Genomic DNA, 18,631 nt, shown 5'->3' on the forward strand with positions numbered 1-18,631 from the left:
ACTGATAGCTCAGGTTGCTTATCGAGTCCATATTTACTGATATACACATATTTGTTGTAGGAACTCACATATTTGTTGCATATAAGTTACAATATTGAGTCAAAACCGTTTTATAAGTAAAGTAATGCGGCATCTACCTAACTGTCATGATTTTCAGGCTGTCGTCTGAGAAGAGCGGCAGCCGATATCGACACGACCGATGTTTTCGGAATGCGTACTGGTTGCCACGGAGATTGTCATTCTGAACGTAGATACCTCTTTAAGATTGAGCTCACTACGTTTTAACATTCTGCAGCAGATCGACGCCAAAGACAATGTATACTAACTCGTGGATATCTTCTGCTACCTTTCTTGTAGACCTCTAGGAAATGATTTTTTTGTTCGAGGGATCTACGGTGTGTTATGATTAAATGAATGTCTAACTCAGTTGCATATTATGTATATATACTCTGCTCACAGATGAGCAAAATATTTGAAAAAAGTGCAAATTCGAGAATGCTTCAAAAAAACGCTGCAGCAAGGACACGCGTCTGGAAGGAATGAAGTGTTTCGCCTCTGTGTTTTTCCATCGGCGAGGGCCTCGACTCCGTAAAAGAGGCCATTCATCTTGTTGCCTGGTGGGAGGGCGCTCCCTCGTCCATTGTCGCTGTCTCTCTGGTGATGAGCGACGGGACGGGACAAAACCTCGTCCGTTAACAGACTGAGCTGACAGACTTACATCCTTTCCCCTGTGCCCCGTGGTCAGCACTTGTTGCAAACCAGCTGTGTTTAATGCACCTGCTACCGAATCATTGCCGTCACTGTATGTTGTTATACGTTACGCTACCTCCTCCATTTCTGTTTAATTTACTTGTGGCATGAGTTATCAAATGTCTCTGAGTACTATGGGACATAACGTCTGAGGTCATCAGTCCCCTAGAACTTAGAGGTACTTAAACCTAACTAACTTAAGGATATCACACACATCCACGCCCGAGGCAGGATTCGAACCTGAGACCGTAGCGATCGCGCGGTTCCAGGCTGAAGTGCCTAGAACCGCTCGGCCACACCGGCCGGCGCATGAGTTATCAATATCTTTGCATTCCTTAGTACTAAACACTCGTGTGATTCACGTTTCCTGCTAGATACTGACGAATCGGAGGAGAAGTTTGAAGTTAATTTATTACGATCGAACTTGTGTCTATAAATTTTCCGTATCAATGCTATCACTGTTGTGGTCTTCAGATCATAGACTTATCTTCTTCGTCTCTGCACGGCTTCTGCAAATTACATTCATTGGCACCTGCTCGCTGTATTCAACCCTTGGTCTTCCTCTACAATTTTAGTTCTTCAAACTTACTTCTGTTACCAAACACGATCCCCTGATAGCTCAAAATGTTTCCTATAAGCTCTCTTTTCTTTTGGTCAAGCTGTGCCACACCTTTCTTCCCAAATTACATTCATTCTTTGCTTCCTCATTAGTTATTCGAACTACCTATCTAACATTCAACGCTCTGCTGTAGCGTCACATTTAAGAAGCTTTTATTATCTTCTAGTCTGAATTGCTTAACATGCACGTCTCCATACCAATACATTTAGAAAATACTTCCAAGAACACTTAGTTTTATACTCAATCAGAACAAATTTCCCTTCTTCAGAAACGCTTTCCTTGCCGTTGATATTGTGCATTTTATATGCTCTCTACTTCCGCCATCGTCAGTTATTTTGTTGCATAAATAGGAAAACTCACCGATTTCTTTTAATGTCTCATTTCCTCAAGTAATACTATCTGAATCAACTGGTTTAATTGGAATACATTCCATTACCCAAGTTTTCCTTTTGTTGATATTCATCTCATATTCTCTTTTCAGAACACTACCTATTCCGTTCACAGGACCTCCCATGTCCTTTGATGTCTCTGACTGGATCCTAGTGTCATCGGTAAACGTCTAAGTTTTAAGGAAAATAAATTCGACTCACGTATTTTAACATCATCATTGGCAGCAGCAATACCAGTTTCATTCAACGTTTAGGCCAGTAAGCATATTACGGTTCTCACCGTTTTCTCGATTTTTCAGGGGCTCTTCTCCTGGTGTTTAGGTACCTTTCCAAGTTTTCAACGGGAGCCAGCCTGCCGTCATATTTGTATGATGATTACTTCTGCGTTTCCTGTTCTTCCTGACGCACCCTGGACACTATATACCGTTAACTCCTCAAGTACATCACTATTTACGGTTCTGTTTTCCAGAGAAGATCCTTCGACCGCTCGAAGGAACACCGTTTCAGTGAACGGCACTGTCGATGTTTCCCCTTTTTGTTGGTGTCCTCGTTTCGCTTCCGTATATCAGAGTCGGAAGAACACTTAATTTGTAAAATCTGAGCGAAGTGATGTAGTGTGATTTTCGTTTGGTGACAGTATTTTTCTAACAATTCAAATTCATACAAGACATTTGAAGTCTGACAGTTTTCCGTTGGCTTTATTTTTGATAGTAGAGACCCCTTACACAGAACCGTAATTTGTGAATTTATATTTTATTTTTGGAAAAAATGGTTCAAATGGCTCTGAGCACTATGGGACTCAACTTCTGAGGTCATTAGTCCCCTAGAACTTAGAACTAGTTAAACCTAATTAACCTAAGGACATCACACACATCCATGCCCGAGGCAGGATTCGAACCTGCGACCGTAGCGGTCTCGCGGTTCCAAACTGCAGCGCCTAGAACCGCTCGGCCACTTCGGCCGGCTTATTTTTGGAAGTCCAGTGTGCATACTCATCTTTGCATGTTCATTTGTAACGACCGTGTAATTGACATGTAATAGAGGATTAGCTTGTGTAAGTATTCCGACAGAATCCGATCGTTATTGCGCCATTCCACTCGTTCAGAATGTAGTCCACAAAACCGTTAGAAAGTATAAGAAATACACAGCTATCTCTTCTAACCTGTTTCTGAGTCTCAGTTTCCTCTATATAGGTCTAAAGAAACATTCATATGCCTGATCAGACCTTCTTATTGTACCATTAGTAGACATCTGAATAAAACTTCCTATGTATTTCACGGCTTCTACATGTTGGTTTGTTGACGAAAGTTTCGCCAACTGTTACAAGTGCTACCATGATGATGACCGCTTGCTAATTCGACCGAAACATTGGCCTACAAAACAACGTGGAGTGGAATCATATACTGAGGAAAATTTATTTTAAGATCTTCTTCTTCTTCTGTGAGTCATCAGTACTCAGTTTGATATTGCTGCCACTACATCCGCTGCTGTGCCAAAATCTGTCACAGAGTGCCACTTGCATTGAACGTCCTCAGTTATTCGTTGGATGTATTGCATTCTCTGGCCTCGCCTACAGTTTCGGCCCACTTCGCCGCCCTCTAGTATCACGTGCACCATGTGCTTATGGTGGGAGTTTACACTACTTGTCTTAGGGAAGCTACTGGATTCTGAATAAACATTACTATTTTGTACACGAGTAAAATTACCAGTTACGGCATATGTATATGCATGCACTGGTAGAAACGTATGTCAACGTTTACAACGAAGACTATGGTTTCAAAATGGGCAAAGTAGTCCGAAACTGGTCGCCACAAATTAAAAGTCCGCTTCTCGCGGTCGCTTTCTCGCTTCCCAGGCGCGGGGTCCCGGGTTCGATTCCCGGCAGGGTCAGGGATTTTTCACCTGCCTGGTAATGACTGGGTGTTTGTGTTATCCTCATCATTTTATCATCATTCATGTAAATGGCGAGATTGGACTGAGCAAAGGTTGGGAATTTGTACGGGCGCTGATAACCGCGCAGTAGAGCGCCCCACAAACCAAACATCAGCATCAAGTTAAAATTTTTGAACTCAGTCGCGACAGAAACTGAAGAAAAAATAAAATTAGTGTAATCCTCACAAAAGGTATTTGATACTTTTTTTTTCTTTATTGTATTTGAAGTTCGCTGTGTACAAGGGACTTGGCGAATGCAAGTACTGCATTGTTTTTGAAAGGGAAGGTGACTCAAGCAAACGCCATATCAATCCACGCCCGCTGGTGTTCAACAACGGTACGGTGCGTAAACGGAGGAGGAGTGACGCATGCGCAAAGCGCCGAAGAAGAGTAGCAGCAGACCGGTGTGCCCGTGGTTATGCGAGTACAGATCACGATGGCAGACGGATGTGTACTGACAACATTGTCGCCAATGGAGGTGCGTGCTGTTACTTTGTATGAATGGGCACGTGGGACTATTGTGTACGTCATCCTTGAACGCCTAATGGTTCAAATGGCTCTGAGCACCATAGAACTTAACATTTGAGGTCATCAGTCCCCTAGACCTTAGAACTACTTAATCCTAACAAACCTAAGGACATCACACACATCCATGCCTGAGGCAGGATTCGAACCTGCGACTGTAGCGGTCGCGCGGTTCCAGACATGAACGCTTACACTCCGTGTTAAGTGAAGAGTTCGTGCCTCGTCGAATGGTTGGTCGCTGGTTTTCCTGTCCCATCGGATTTTCACCTGTATCTTGCACTGAAAGCCGCACCCTCGGGACGTCACTTCCAAAACCAATGCTGTGGTGGAACAGGATGTGGGATAATTCTTTGCATCGCTGGACACCGAGTTTTACCAGAGTGTTTTCTTCACCGCTCTATGAGGCAAGTCCCAATGTCGGTGGGGACTGTGTAGAAAACTAGTGCAAGGCATATACTTCATAATATAGTGGTGTATTTGTTTTTGGCAAGCAATAAAGTTTCTGAGGTGTCAGGTCAGAGGGATGTTCTGAACACAATTTCGACACAAAGCAGCTGAATAGGCTGTGGAGTGGAAGGGGTAGGCTAGCTATAGAACAGTGCATCACCATTGACTAGACACTCATTTATTGAACACATAAGTCAGGTATTATCCAAAATGAACCATCAGTACAAATTACAAAATATTATTCTTTTCCTTTAAGTCACTCAAACATTTAAACAGGCAAATAGCAATCATTTAACTGAAAGCCTTTTAAGAAAGGAAGACTAGAAAATTTGAATGATGAGTTAAAATCATATTTAAATAGGATCTGACCGAGCACATATTTTAAAACGAAATACTTCCTTTAAGGAACCAGCGATCAAAATTAATTACATAATCCTCAACAACCATATTACATCCAAGACATTTAAAATTAAACAGTAGTATATAACATCAGAGGGCTGCAGTCCCAAGTTTTAAGCAGCACGTTTCAGATGGACTGCACTGCAACAGTACAATACAAATCCCTCAGAGCATCTTCCCACACAGGAAGTTATTGCCGCAATCGACAAAATATCAACATCATTCCATGTACACACCTAAAACTAACTAAAAACTGTCTTAAGTTTGGTACAGTTAATTCCCTTTCAACATAACATACATCACAAGTGTAGCCCTGGGACGGCACCGACACCCCGCAATTTAGCACGCGAAGAACTACAGCGATGCACGCGTCACGTATCCTTACAAAATCCAAGAACAGAGAGCCGGCTCCCCAATAGCGGAACATTGAACCACGCGCAGCGTGCGGGTTTGCGGGATGCTGATCTCGCCCTTAACCTCAACACCAGTTCAAATACTAGTCAGCCTACAATTTTGAACCACCATACACATTCCTTCAGTTACTGCATAGAAAGCCAATGTGATAGGCGAACAGACCAGCATATGATAAAAGCTTAAGCAATTTCCTTACTAGACAACCCTTATGAACAGTAGCCGCAATTTTTTTAAAATGTGAGCACACCCACAATCAAAAGACAAACAACGCCAATCATAAGGACAGTAGCACATAAGCAAGTAGCAATGGTAACATCTGCTTATATTGGCTACAAATCAGCGCGCGATTTAACACACCAGAGAACAGTCTTTACAACATAACCATCAATACAATAGCAAATTACTCACACGTGTACTCCCCCACGATTTCGATTCGCAAAGTCATAGACAAAACGTGGAGAACGTATCACTTAGACCAACTTAATGGTGCTCCCTCAGTTACCCGAAATAACTGACTCCCTTAGTCGCACAGCAAAGAACCAGACCTAATGAAACCACCACAGTTTTCGCCTCTAAATTGTCACAGTACAAGTGAGACTCAATCACAAATGTAATTTTACATCACCAGTTCCCGTATAGTCAATACCAGCGCCTGATTTTCACCCGTTTAAAACTGCAGGCAGCAAGGTCGTACGGAAAAGAGTGCAGACACAAGCTCTTACCAATTCTCTTCTCCGAAAGCAGCCACCGCAACTCTCGGGAACCACTGGGACATCCAATGCAAAAATCGTTACTCCTTCACACAAGTTACAGGACGCCCGCTTCCCGCTACTTGCTACGGCGCCTTCCGTTCAGAGCCAACTTGTATATCTCCATGCGATAGGTCCGGTCCCACACTCGCTGCGTCAACCCGACAACCGTCTTCCACCACGTCCCGGAGCACACACCCCTCACGACCCCGCCTCGATACTCCTCGCGTAGGCCTCAGAGGGCGCTGCTTACAGCCCTGACCGTGGCAGGAAAGATAAACCACCAGAGTGGTACTATCGATATGAGCCGCCACGGCTCAGTTTCCGTGTGAAAAACAATGACGGAAGTTACCTTAGGAACGTCCGCTGCATCAAGGAAACAGAAAATCGTCGCGTTAATCATTTCGACCGCCTTCCGAGGCGGAATTCGAACCTGTTTTACGAGCCAGTGGCAGCTGCTCGAGGGCCACACAGGTCCACACTAGCGGGACTTGTTTTACTTTCTCCTTTCGCTCAGTTCTGTGGCTCAGATTTCGCAGTTTTTCGATCTAAGTTAGTGGGAGCCAAGGTGGCAATAAAAGCAAATACGTTAAGTTTTCATAGGTGCAATTCTCCGAGTCCAGGTTATGTCTGCGAACTTGGGACAGTTTTCGCGCGTCGAGTCGTCCAAACTGTTATGGCGGTTCCACCTGACGGAATCGCAGCTCAGAGCGGCTCCGTACGGGGGAAGGCGGCTGGGCTTCCGCGCTCCGCCGGCTGCAGCCGCCGCGGCCGAGGTAATCACATTAGCCGCCGCCGGCCGGCAACACCTGCCCGCCTCCACACCGCCCCCCTCGCGGAAGCAGCCGCGCCTAATGAAGCCGGCGAGTGCGGGCCCGCGAGCCTAGGGCAAGTCTCCGTCCGCGGCCGCCAGTTGGCGGCATCCAATCTGAACGCCCTAATTGGCGGCGGCGCTAACTCGGCCCCACGTATATCCTTTTAGCGGTACTCCTACGTTAATTGAGTATGCAGCCTATACCGGTTATTGGAACGGCTGTGTACGGCGGGGCTTCGCGTGCTTGCAGGTGCGCCCGAGAGTACGAGATGGGGAGAAGGGAGGGGAAAGGGGTTGATAGGGTGGAGGAAGACACGCAAGTAGCGTCTCGATCAAATGTTAAGCGATTTCTAAGACTTTTATTGGAGAGAACCGTGAGAAACGTTGAGAATTACAAGGCTGCAGGTTGTAATGGTTCTTTATTTACGTGACAATTACGACACTCCAACCCCAGTTCTCGATACCAGTAATATCGTACTAATTTTCTGCGAAGTAGCAGACATATTTTTGTGACAATGTTCACATTTGGTTTTATTAATGTATAGGTACTCCGATGTATCGATATATTACAATGATATGGTTCTTGTGTGCATTTCTGTGAGACTGTCATAATCTTTTAGTTACTTGTAACCGTATTGGCGCAAATGCGCACAGAGTAGTCTTTGTTTCACTTTTCAGAAGTTAAGTTGTTATTTCGCTTTGTAAAAGATCAGTCAAGTCTTGTGTTTGGTTAAAGTGGAAATTAAATGTATGAAGTATATACTAAGATGGTATCTGTTCTTTCGGACATGTCCGAAAGAACAGATACTATCTTAGTGTATACACTCCTGGAAATGGAAAAAAGAACACATTGACACCGGTGAGTCAGACCCACCATACTTGCTCCGGACACTGCGAGAGGGCTGTACAAGCAATGATCACACGCACGGCACAGCGGACACACCAGGAACCGCGGTGTTGGCCGTCGAATGGCGCTAGCTGCGCAGCATTTGTGCACCGCCGCCGTCAGTGTCAGCCAGTTTGCCGTGGCATACGGAGCTCCATCGCAGTCTTTAACACTGGTAGCATGCCGCGACAGCGTGGACGTGAACCGTATGTGCAGTTGACGGACTTTGAGCGAGGGCGTATAGTGGGCATGCGGGAGGCCGGGTGGACGTACCGCCGAATTGCTCAACACGTGGGGCGTGAGGTCTCCACAGTACATCGATGTTGTCGCCAGTGGTCGGCGGAAGGTTCACGTGCCCGTCGACCTGGGACCGGACCGCAGCGACGCACGGATGCACGCCAAGACCGTAGGATCCTACGCAGTGCCGTAGGGGACCGCACCGTCACTTCCCAGCAAATTAGGGACACTGTTGCTCCTGGGGTATCGGCGAGGACCATTCGCAACCGTCCCCATGAAGCTGGGCTACGGTCCCGCACACCGTTAGGCCGTCTTCCGCTCACGCCCCAACATCGTGCAGCCCGCCTCCAGTGGTGTCGCGACAGGCGTGAATGGAGGGACGAATGGAGACGTGTCGTCTTCAGCGATGAGAGTCGCTTCTGCCTTGGTGCCAATGATGGTCGTATGCGTGTTTGGCGCCGTGCAGGTGAGCGCCACAATCAGGACTGCATACGACCGAGGCACACAGGGCCAACACCCGGCATCATGGTGTGGGGAGCGATCTCCTACACTGGCCGTACACCACTGGTGATCGCCGAGGGGACACTGAATAGTGCACGGTACATCCAAACCGTCATCGAACCCATCGTTCTACCATTCCTAGACCGGCAAGGGAACTTGCTGTTCCAACAGGACAATGCACGTCCGCATGTATCCCGTGCCACCCAACGTGCTCTAGAAGGTGTAAGTCAACTACCCTGGCCAGCAAGATCTCCGGATCTGTCCCCCATTGAGCATGTTTGGGACTGGATGAAGCGTCGTCTCACGCGGTCTGCACGTCCAGCACGAACGCTGGTCCAACTGAGGCGCCAGGTGGAAATGGCATGGCAAGCCGTTCCACAGGACTACATCCAGCATCTCTACGATCGTCTCCATGGGAGAATAGTAGCCTGCATTGCTGCGAAAGGTGGATATACACTGTACCAGTGCCGACATTGTGCATGCTCTGTTGCCTGTGTCTATGTGCCTGTGGTTCTGTCAGTGTGATCATGTGATGTATCTGACCCCAGGAATGTGTCAATAAAGTTTCCCCTTCCTGGGACAATGAATTCACGGTGTTCTTATTTCAATTTCCAGGAGTGTATATAGTTAAGGCTCACCGGCCACTTGACCATCTTCTTCTTCTGTGCGAATGCAGAAACAGTGCCCGAACTCATACGGGAATCGGCAACGCGCCGCGAGTAATGAGTATAATGGGCGGGGACACTACGAATGTAGTGCGGCACAATACGTTGAGAATGTGGGTTTCGCAGGAGGCGTGCCAGAGACAAATCCCTGCAGTCGCGCTATCCTCTGTCTCCTCGCTGGCTGAGATGGATAGAGCGTCTGCCATGTAAGCAGGAGATCCCGGGTTCGAGTCCCGGTCGGGGCACACATTTTCATCCGTCCCCGTTGACGTATGTCAACACCTGTAGGCAGCTAAGGGTGTTCATTTCATTGTAAATATATGAAGATTGATACAAAACTGTTTTCTTGATGATGTGACAATTACGAAGAAGTATATGTGAATTCACGACAAGTTTAATAAAAATGTGGATTGTGAACACCAAGTCAAAAATTATTTCTACCATACCGTTGTTCTGGTCTGGGATTGTTTGATCATTAAGAATTTCCTGAAAAACACATTCGTTAGGTCTTCAAATATTGCTAAAATACAGTTCTGGACCTTCTAGCAGTCAAAGTTGAATCACCCTAGAATGAACAAGATGAGCCATAACAACTTCGACGAAATGTACGTGGGAATCCATTCAAGATAAGTGCCAAAATTAATGAATTTTTTACAGTGACTTCATTATTTCCATTCTGACGATACCATCCACAGTCAATAACTTTTTTGTTGCCCGATAAAACGAACATATGCTGCGTGAGCAACATCGTTAATCTGATTTCTAACCTACTTTGCAAGTGGTGGTATTCTTAGAAGGTAGATGCGTGACTATGCTCAAAGGAAGTTATACACCGTCCGACAAGAAAAGTGGAGCACCAAGGAGTAGGGATCCGAAAAAACATCCGATACTGGTAATTTAGGTCTGAATAACCGCTATTTTTTTGGTATTTGTTTGGTCTCAGCTTCAACAGGCGTTCTTTTTATTCTTTTTCTAATAACCATGCAAAATATCGAAATATCAATTAGCCATTACAGCAGTATTAATTTTTTGGTTTTAAATAAACATTTTTTTTTATAAAAGAGCACATTTTGCTCGTAATATCTGCATTCGTTAGAAATATTGGGTTGTTACAGAAAATCGGAACTTCGGGTAGTCCTACGCGATAATCCTACTAGGGAAATATTTTTACGAAGTGGCCTAATAATGAAGGAATATGCCTAATTTTCTTTAAAATTTTAAAGATTTGTCTGTCATTTCTATGGAATAATAAAAGAGGAAGGAAATTATAATAACAGTAATAAAGTGAAAACTTAACAATCCATATATGGCATACAATAAAAATTGAAAATAGCTGATCTGTTGCCTCAGCCTGCATAATATGTCTTTATCTAGAATGAGATTTTCACTCTGCAGCGGAGTGTGAGCTGATATGAAACTTCCTGTCAGATTAAAACTGTGTGCTGGACCGAGACTCGAACTCGGGACCTTTGCCTTTCGCGGGCAAGTGCTCTACCATCTGAGCTACCCAAGCACGACTCACGCCCCGTCCTCACAGCTTTACTTCGGCCAGTGCCTCGTCTCCTTCTTTCTTTCGGGAGCGCTTGTTCTGCAAGGTTCGCAGGAGAGAATCTGTGAAGTTGGGAAAGTAGGAGACGAGGTACTGGCGGAAGTAAAGCTGTGAGGACGGGGCGTATGTCGTGCTTGGGTAGCTCAGATGGTAGAGCACTTGCCCGCGAAAGGCAAGGTCCGAGTTCGAGTGTCGGTCCGGCACGCAGTTTTAATCTGCCAGGAAGTTTCATGTCTTTATCTGCTTGTACCCCTTGAAAACTGACAAATTAACACGAAAAAAGAGTTTTTCAGCCTTTGTTTTCACATTTTAGCACCGACAATTCGTAATGCCCAAATAGTGATGTGATCCCCGATAACATCATAATGTTTTAGCAGAGGTTCGAAACCCTAGAATCTGTAGGAGAATACTGCTGACTTTTTTAGTGTTCGGTCACTTATCACTTTTCGAGGAAAGCTGCTAATGGTGGACTGGCTAAGTTTTCTCTTATTTGCCTATTTAAATTAATAGTTTGTGTGTTGAAAAACAGAGCCAAAAGTTTTCAGTCTTTTTTCGATTTGTACGTTTACCGCCCGAACTAGGAATAGAGAATAAAAAACCGAAAATCAGTTATTTCAGAAACCGGTTAGTTTGAGCGGTTTTAACAGTGAACTTAAATTGTCGTGTAAAATAGTGATATTACCAAAAATAGGGTGATTCAGCGACAACAGCCATCACTACCCTTAAGGAGATTAGGAATGAAACGGAACTTAACAGATTCAGACAGTATGCGATGTTTTTTTAGTGATTCCGATATCGACTTAAATTTACGGAGAACTTGGCAGTATAATCCACTTGTCCGTATAACGCTCCACCCCCTCTGACACAGCTGCATGTACTGATTCGGCTAACAACGCTGTCATAAAGCAGTTGTATTCTCTCCTGAAGCAAGCTGATCCACAAGTGTTGCAACTGGTCATTGACGTACCCGATACTGACTCCGGTGCAGGAGGACACGAAATGAAACTTCGCGAGATGGGATGGTATGTGACATTATTTCAGTCATTTGCAGAATCGAGTCAAATTTACGAAGAACTTGGTATGAGCCCATTTATCAGCAGGAAGTGGCAAACCCTCTTTGATCTGGAAGCATAGACTGATTCGTTCGGAAACGGAGTCATAAATTCGTTGCATCACCCCGAGAGGCAGGCTGGCCCACAGCTCTCGTAACTGGTCCCTGACATTCTGCTTCTTGGCACTGAGACCGAGTTGACATACTAGCTGAAACTTTCTTGCAGATTGTGTGTCGGACTGAGACTCGAACTCGGGTAGAGCACTTTCCCACCAATGGCAAAGGTCTAGAGCTCGAGTCTCGGTCCGGCACACAGCTTTAATGGGCCAGGAAGTTTCATATCAGCGCACACTCCGCTGCAGAGTGAAAATTTCGTTCTGGACGTACTAGCTACTCCCACACACGTTCTACCGGAGACAGATGTGAGGATGTTGCTGGTCACGGGAGTACTCACCATGATGTACACAAATGGCCATTAAAATTGCTACACCAAGAAAAAATGCCGATGATAAACGGGTATTCATTGGACAAATATGTTATACTAGAACTGACATGTGATTACATTTTCACGCAGTTTGGGTGCATAGATCCTGACAAATCAGTACCCAGAACAACCATCTCTGGCCCTAATAACGGCCTTGATACGCCTGGGCATTGAGTCAAACAGAGCTTGGATGGCGTGTACAGGTACAGCTGCACATGCAGCTTCAGCACGATACCACAGTTCATCAAAAGTAGCGACTGGCGTATTGTGACGACCCAGTTGTTCGGCGACTATTGACCAGAAGTTTTCAATTGGTGAGAGATCTGGAGAATGTGCTGGCCAGGGCAGCAGTCGAACATTTTCTGAATCCAGAAAGGCCCGCACAGGACATGCAACAAGCGGTCGTGCATTATCCTGCTGAAATGCAGAGTTTCGCAGGGATCGAATGAAGGGTAGAGGCACAGGTCGTAACACATCTGAAATGTAACGTCCACTGTTCAAAATGCCATCAGTGCGAACAAGAGATGACCGAGACGTGTAATCAATGGCACCCCATACCCTCACGCCGGGTGATACGCCAGTATGGCGATGACGAATACACGCTTCCAATGTGAGTTCACCGCGATGACGCCAAACACGAATGCGACCATCACGATGTTGTAAACAGAACCTGGATTCATCCGAAAAAATGACGTTTTGCCATTTATGCACCTAGGTTCGTCGTTGAGTACACCACCGCTGGCGCTCCTGTCTGTGACGCAGCGTCAAGGGTAACCGCAGCTATGGTCTCCGAGCTGATAGTCCATGCTGCTGCAAACGTCCTCGAACTGTTCGTGCAGATGGATGTCGTCTCGCAAACGTCCCCATCTGTTGACTCAGGGATCGAGACGTGGCTGCACGATCCGTTACATCCATGTGGATAACATGCCTGTCATCTCGACTGCTACTGATACGAGGCCGTTCGGATCCAGAATGGCGTTTCATATTACCCTCCTGAACCCACCGATTCCACATTCTGCTAACAGTCATTGGATCTCGACCAACGCGAGCAGCAATGTCGCGATACGATAAACTGCAATCGTGATAGGCTACAATCCGACCCCTATCAAAGTCGGAAACGTGATGGTAGGCTTTTCGTTACACGAGGCATCACAACAACGTTTCACCAGGCAACGCCGGTCAATTTCTGTTTTTGTATGATAAATCGGTTGGAAACTTTCCTCATGTCAGCACGTTGTAGGTCTCACCACCGGCGCCAAGCTTGTGTGAATTCTCTGAAAAGCTAATAATTTGCAAATCACCGCATCTTTTTCATGTCGGTTAAATTTCGCATCTGTAGCACGTCATCTTCGTGGTGTAGCAATTGTAATGGGCAGTAGTGTATATAGTTCAGAGAGACAAGTGTCCTGTTGAAATACTACACCACGATACTGTCCCATGACAGCTAACATACGAGGACGCAAGTTGTCCGTGACGTATCGGAGCGCCGTCAGAGTTCCCTCATTCCCTGCCATCCTTGCCCTGAAGCTATACCCGATGGCTCTCCACATCATTACGCCACGAGTAACACCATGTAGCTCCGGAAGAACGTTGCGAGAATGGGGGGCACAGATACACCCTACGAAGGCTGGTGACGTTTCTGGTGGCCGTTCTACCTGTCACACAGAGTTGTGACTCTAATCATTTATATACCCGTCGATAGTATGTATGTGAACGAAGTTACACTGACATCCGACTACATCTTCTACTTTGCTTTGGCAGGTTGTGTGTTAGAAACCACTTAAAATAGCACACTGCTGGCTCTGGAACGCTGTAGGGCGTGTAAAGCTGCCACCCGGTTGTCATGTGACTTCTACCAGTGATGTAAGTCACGGAAGTTGTAGCACTTCGTTTCCAAGTCGTGAGACACTGCATTGGCACCCCTTTCTTAAAAAAGAAATACTGTAGATATTCGAATGTGTAGTATACTGCCAATTCGAGGAATGAACGAATGACGTATAAAGAATCTTAATTTATTTATCTTCGAAGTGTCAAACATCAATTGAACGCAGTAATTTATTTTAAACCTCTAGAGTTCTAGTCACCTTACTACACCGACTTTGGCTGTACAAGGGGGGCCAGCCGGTGTGGCTGTGCGGTTCTAGGCGCTTTAGTCTGGAACCGCGTGACCGCTACGGTCGCAGGTTCGAATCCTGCCTCGGGCATGGATGTGTCTCATGTCCTTCTGTTAGTGAGGCTTAAGTAGTTCTAGGCTCTAGGGGACTGATGACCACAGATGTTAAGTCCCATAGTGCTCAGAGCCATTTGAACCATTTATACAAGGGGGTACCAAATGAAAAAAAAAAGAGAGAAACGGAATAACATTTCCGTGGGCGGAGCTTGTGTAGTATGCATTTCTGCCGCTAGGCGTGTATAGTGCAATTCATTCACAGTTCAGTGCCGCCTCTGTTGTCGACCAGGCTTTTTCTGTCCATCAGCAGTGATTGTTTATTGCTAGCCATGTTTTGTTCTTGTTTCGTTTTTTATGATGACAAGAACAAGTGAACAACGTGCAGGCGTCAAATTTTGTTTTCTTTTTGGTAAAAATGCTGCTGAAACTGTTTTAACGTTGAAAAGAGCTTACCAAGTTGACGCTATGGGAAAATCTCAAGTGTACAAGTGGTTTGCTCTATTTAAAAATGGCAATATATCGATTGATGATAAACCTCGTTCTCGACGTCGAATCGATGACAATAACGAAAAAGTTCGAGAAATTGTGTTCATAGACCGGCAAGAGACAATTGATCAATTGTCAGAGATATTAGTGGGTTATCTTGGAGGTCGATGACGCGAATCTTTGAGATCATATCCCGGGCAAGGTCACGTATTTCTCCTGCAAGTAGGCAAAGATGTCTGAATTGCCTCTACAAAGGACAAATTACAATGACGAAGCTATAAAGCAGCCAGCGTGTAGTTGTTGAGAGATCGGTTGCTCTCAGTCCATCTCCATCACGTCGGCGCGCCCACATGTGAGCAGTTTTTCCATGAAGTGGAGTTGGGACTTGTTTCGTCATTACCTCCCCTTGCTCCATACTCAACTCCCGAAACTCAGATTAGTTTATTGATAAATTACTTCTTGGGGCGACAGGACGAAGAGCGGACCGTCCCCATTCCAGCTTCTAAGGATGAACAAGTATACGGCAAATAATCCCCATATACTGTTAAAAGAAACAGAAGAGTCTTTCAAGAATAAAATTTTTAAATAGCTTCTATTTTCATATTATTTTCTAATATGCGTATTCAATGTCTTTTGTGGTTACAAATATTTCTCTTTCCTCATAAAAAAATTATAATACGACGCAGACACTGCAATTCTCTTTATTTTAATTTATTATTGTTTTTTTTTATTCTCACCAAGTTGCAGTAAGTGAGGAACCGAAAGAATTTAAAGCCGCATCAGTATAGAAATATTAGAGTGGAACGAACATCGGTAGATGTGATTTACACGTACAGACAGACAAATGATTACACCTCCAGAAAAATTTGATGTTTTAATCAAGAGAAAGAGTTTCACAAATTGAGCAAGTCAATAATCCATTGTCCACCTCTTGTCCTTATAAATCATCTAATTTTTCGGAAACTGTAATCGTTTGTTTGTCTTTACGCGTGCATCTCAAGATTACCGACCCATTTGGCCTCTCAGTCGTGGTGCAAACTTCTTTTTTCTTTTCTTGCAAAGTATACGCGAATGCGGAATCAGTCAGTAGGAAAGAGGACATCAGCTACAGGGGTTTTTGGAAAACAGACGAAGTTGGTTTCTCAAAACCCTGGAGTGCAGGTTTAAGGAAGCAATTTTGGAGACATCGTCCAATGTGTTTACCCACTCCATCGTATATATCCCGGAACGATTAAAAGTGCAAGATCAAAATGCGTACTGAGGTACAGACACAACGTATCCAGCCCTAATTTGAGATCTGGCAGAAGTGATGATACTATTTTCTCTCGCTCTTTACACCACATATTGTACTCTCGTGTTACAGGAGTACCTCTGGGACTGTCTGTACTCATATGTACAGGATCTCTATGAAGTCCCCCTATCATTTCAAAAAAATCATACTTTGGAACCTATTGACGGGTGCCGGCCTGAGTAGCCGAGCGGTTCTAGGCGCTACAGTCTGGAACCGCGCGACTGCCACGGTCGCAGGTTCTAATCCTGCCTCGCGCATGGATGTGTGTGATGTCCCTAGGTTAGTTAGGTTTAAGTAGATCTAAGTTCTAGGGGACTGATGACCTGAGAAGTTAAGTCCCAAAGTGCTCAGAGCCATTTTTTTATTGACGGGTGTTGTGTACACGCGATCCTTGACGTAACCTCACAAAAAGATGTCTAACGGCGCGACACCGTGAGAGGGTGGGGTTTATGTGAAGAGACCATCATAAACCATCAACTTCTCAGAAAATGTGTCATTCAGCACCTCCCGCAAGCTCAACTCCAGTGTATGGGTGCACCATCATGCTGAAAGGTCATTGATGGCTGGGGCTCATAGATCTGTGGTAGCAGGAACTGTTCGAGCATGTCCAGGCAAATACTTCCCCTTTAACTCTGCACGCCCATCACATTCTCGTGCATTAGATCGCACCAAACATAAATTAGCTGGTTATCACGGTTCTGTTCACGTGTGTTGTGTGTGTTTACGTAGCCCCAAATCCTAATATTGCGTTAAGTTTCTTTGTCAGTGTACAGCCGGTGTTCCGCCTGCCACTGCCGCTACCAGCACAACATCTATGACCAGCAGGTGACATCCCTCCAGTACAGCAGGTATCTTCTTTGGAGACAGTACTTGCGACGACAATCCAAAAACCAGCGGTCCCGCGGGCACCGCGTGTCTGGCATCATTAGAGAACACAAAATTGGCACAGTTTTAGACGAGCCAATCTCTAGCAGCTACTAGTCATCACCCTCGGAGCTTTTGCCTCCTCCGATACTAGCCTTCCCCGGACTCGGTACCCATGGGCATGGTTTTTCCCGTGCTGTGAACTTTCACTTAGTAGTTAGTGTCACTATCTACACCGTGTCGGAATTTTCCTTCGCATGAGGATCTTTTACATTGTTTCTATCACAGTCTACATAATTTTGAACCTTGCTTTTTATGTGTTGTGTTAATGAAGTATGACGCAGTAGTGGGGAACTATAAATTATTGCATATATGTTACCACTGCAGGACACAAAAATCATGAAATAGGCGCTTCTTCAGGTAGTCATTATCAGCTTCTGTGGAAGCACGCGAAACACGCGAAACACGCGAAGGAATACCGCGGAGGACGATCGTTTAGCGGCAAAGGTTGGATCATCTTCAGTTTGTACCCAAAAAGGGATAACGGCTTAGGTTTACATGTACAGACAAACAAAGATTACAGGTTTAGAAAAATTGTATGATTTATTCAAGAGAACGAGCTTCACAGATTGTACAAGTCAATAACGCGTTAATCCAAAAAAAAAAATTATTCAAATGGCTCTGAGCACTACGGGACTTAACATCTGAGGTCATCAGTCCCCTAGAACTTAGAACTACTTAAACCTAACCACCCTAAGGACATCACACACATCCATGCCCGAGGCAGGATTCGAACCTGCGACCGTAGTGGTCGCGCGGTTCCGGACTGTAGCGCCTAGAACCGCTCGGCTACACCAGCCGGCGCGTTAGTCCAAGTTTGGCTCTTATGCAAGCAGTTACTCTGCTTGGCACTGATTGACAGAGCTATTGGGTGTCCTCCAGAGCGATATCGTGCCAAATTCTGTCCTAACAGGGTGTTAGATCGTCATAATCCCTAGCTGGTTCGAGGGCCCTGCCCATAATGCCCCAAACGTCCTCAATCCAAGCAGAGGATGGCTTACCGTGGAGGGCAACATGTGCTGTATGATTGCTGCCGATGACAACCAAAGGGATCCTGCTATCAAAAGTAATGTCACCATATCTCCTCGCTGTCGGGTAGTATGGCAAGAGACAAGGAGGTTCGCATCCAGACACGTCGCGGCCAAGAATCGCACTGACTGGAGTAACATTGCCGTTAGTGAAGAGTCTTTCTTCTAACTGAGCCTCACTGACCAGCAGAAACGTGACCGGAGACCCCCTGGACAGCTGTAGGCGTTTTTACCAGCAATTTCCCGCTTCCAATTACAGTGTTTCTGTAAGGTGTTGCTTGTTACGAGAAGTTTTACAAATTTCTTTGCCACAGATATTGG

This window comes from Schistocerca nitens, chromosome 9, assembly GCF_023898315.1.
Source record: "Schistocerca nitens isolate TAMUIC-IGC-003100 chromosome 9, iqSchNite1.1, whole genome shotgun sequence".
Lineage (NCBI taxonomy): Eukaryota > Metazoa > Arthropoda > Insecta > Orthoptera > Acrididae > Schistocerca > Schistocerca nitens.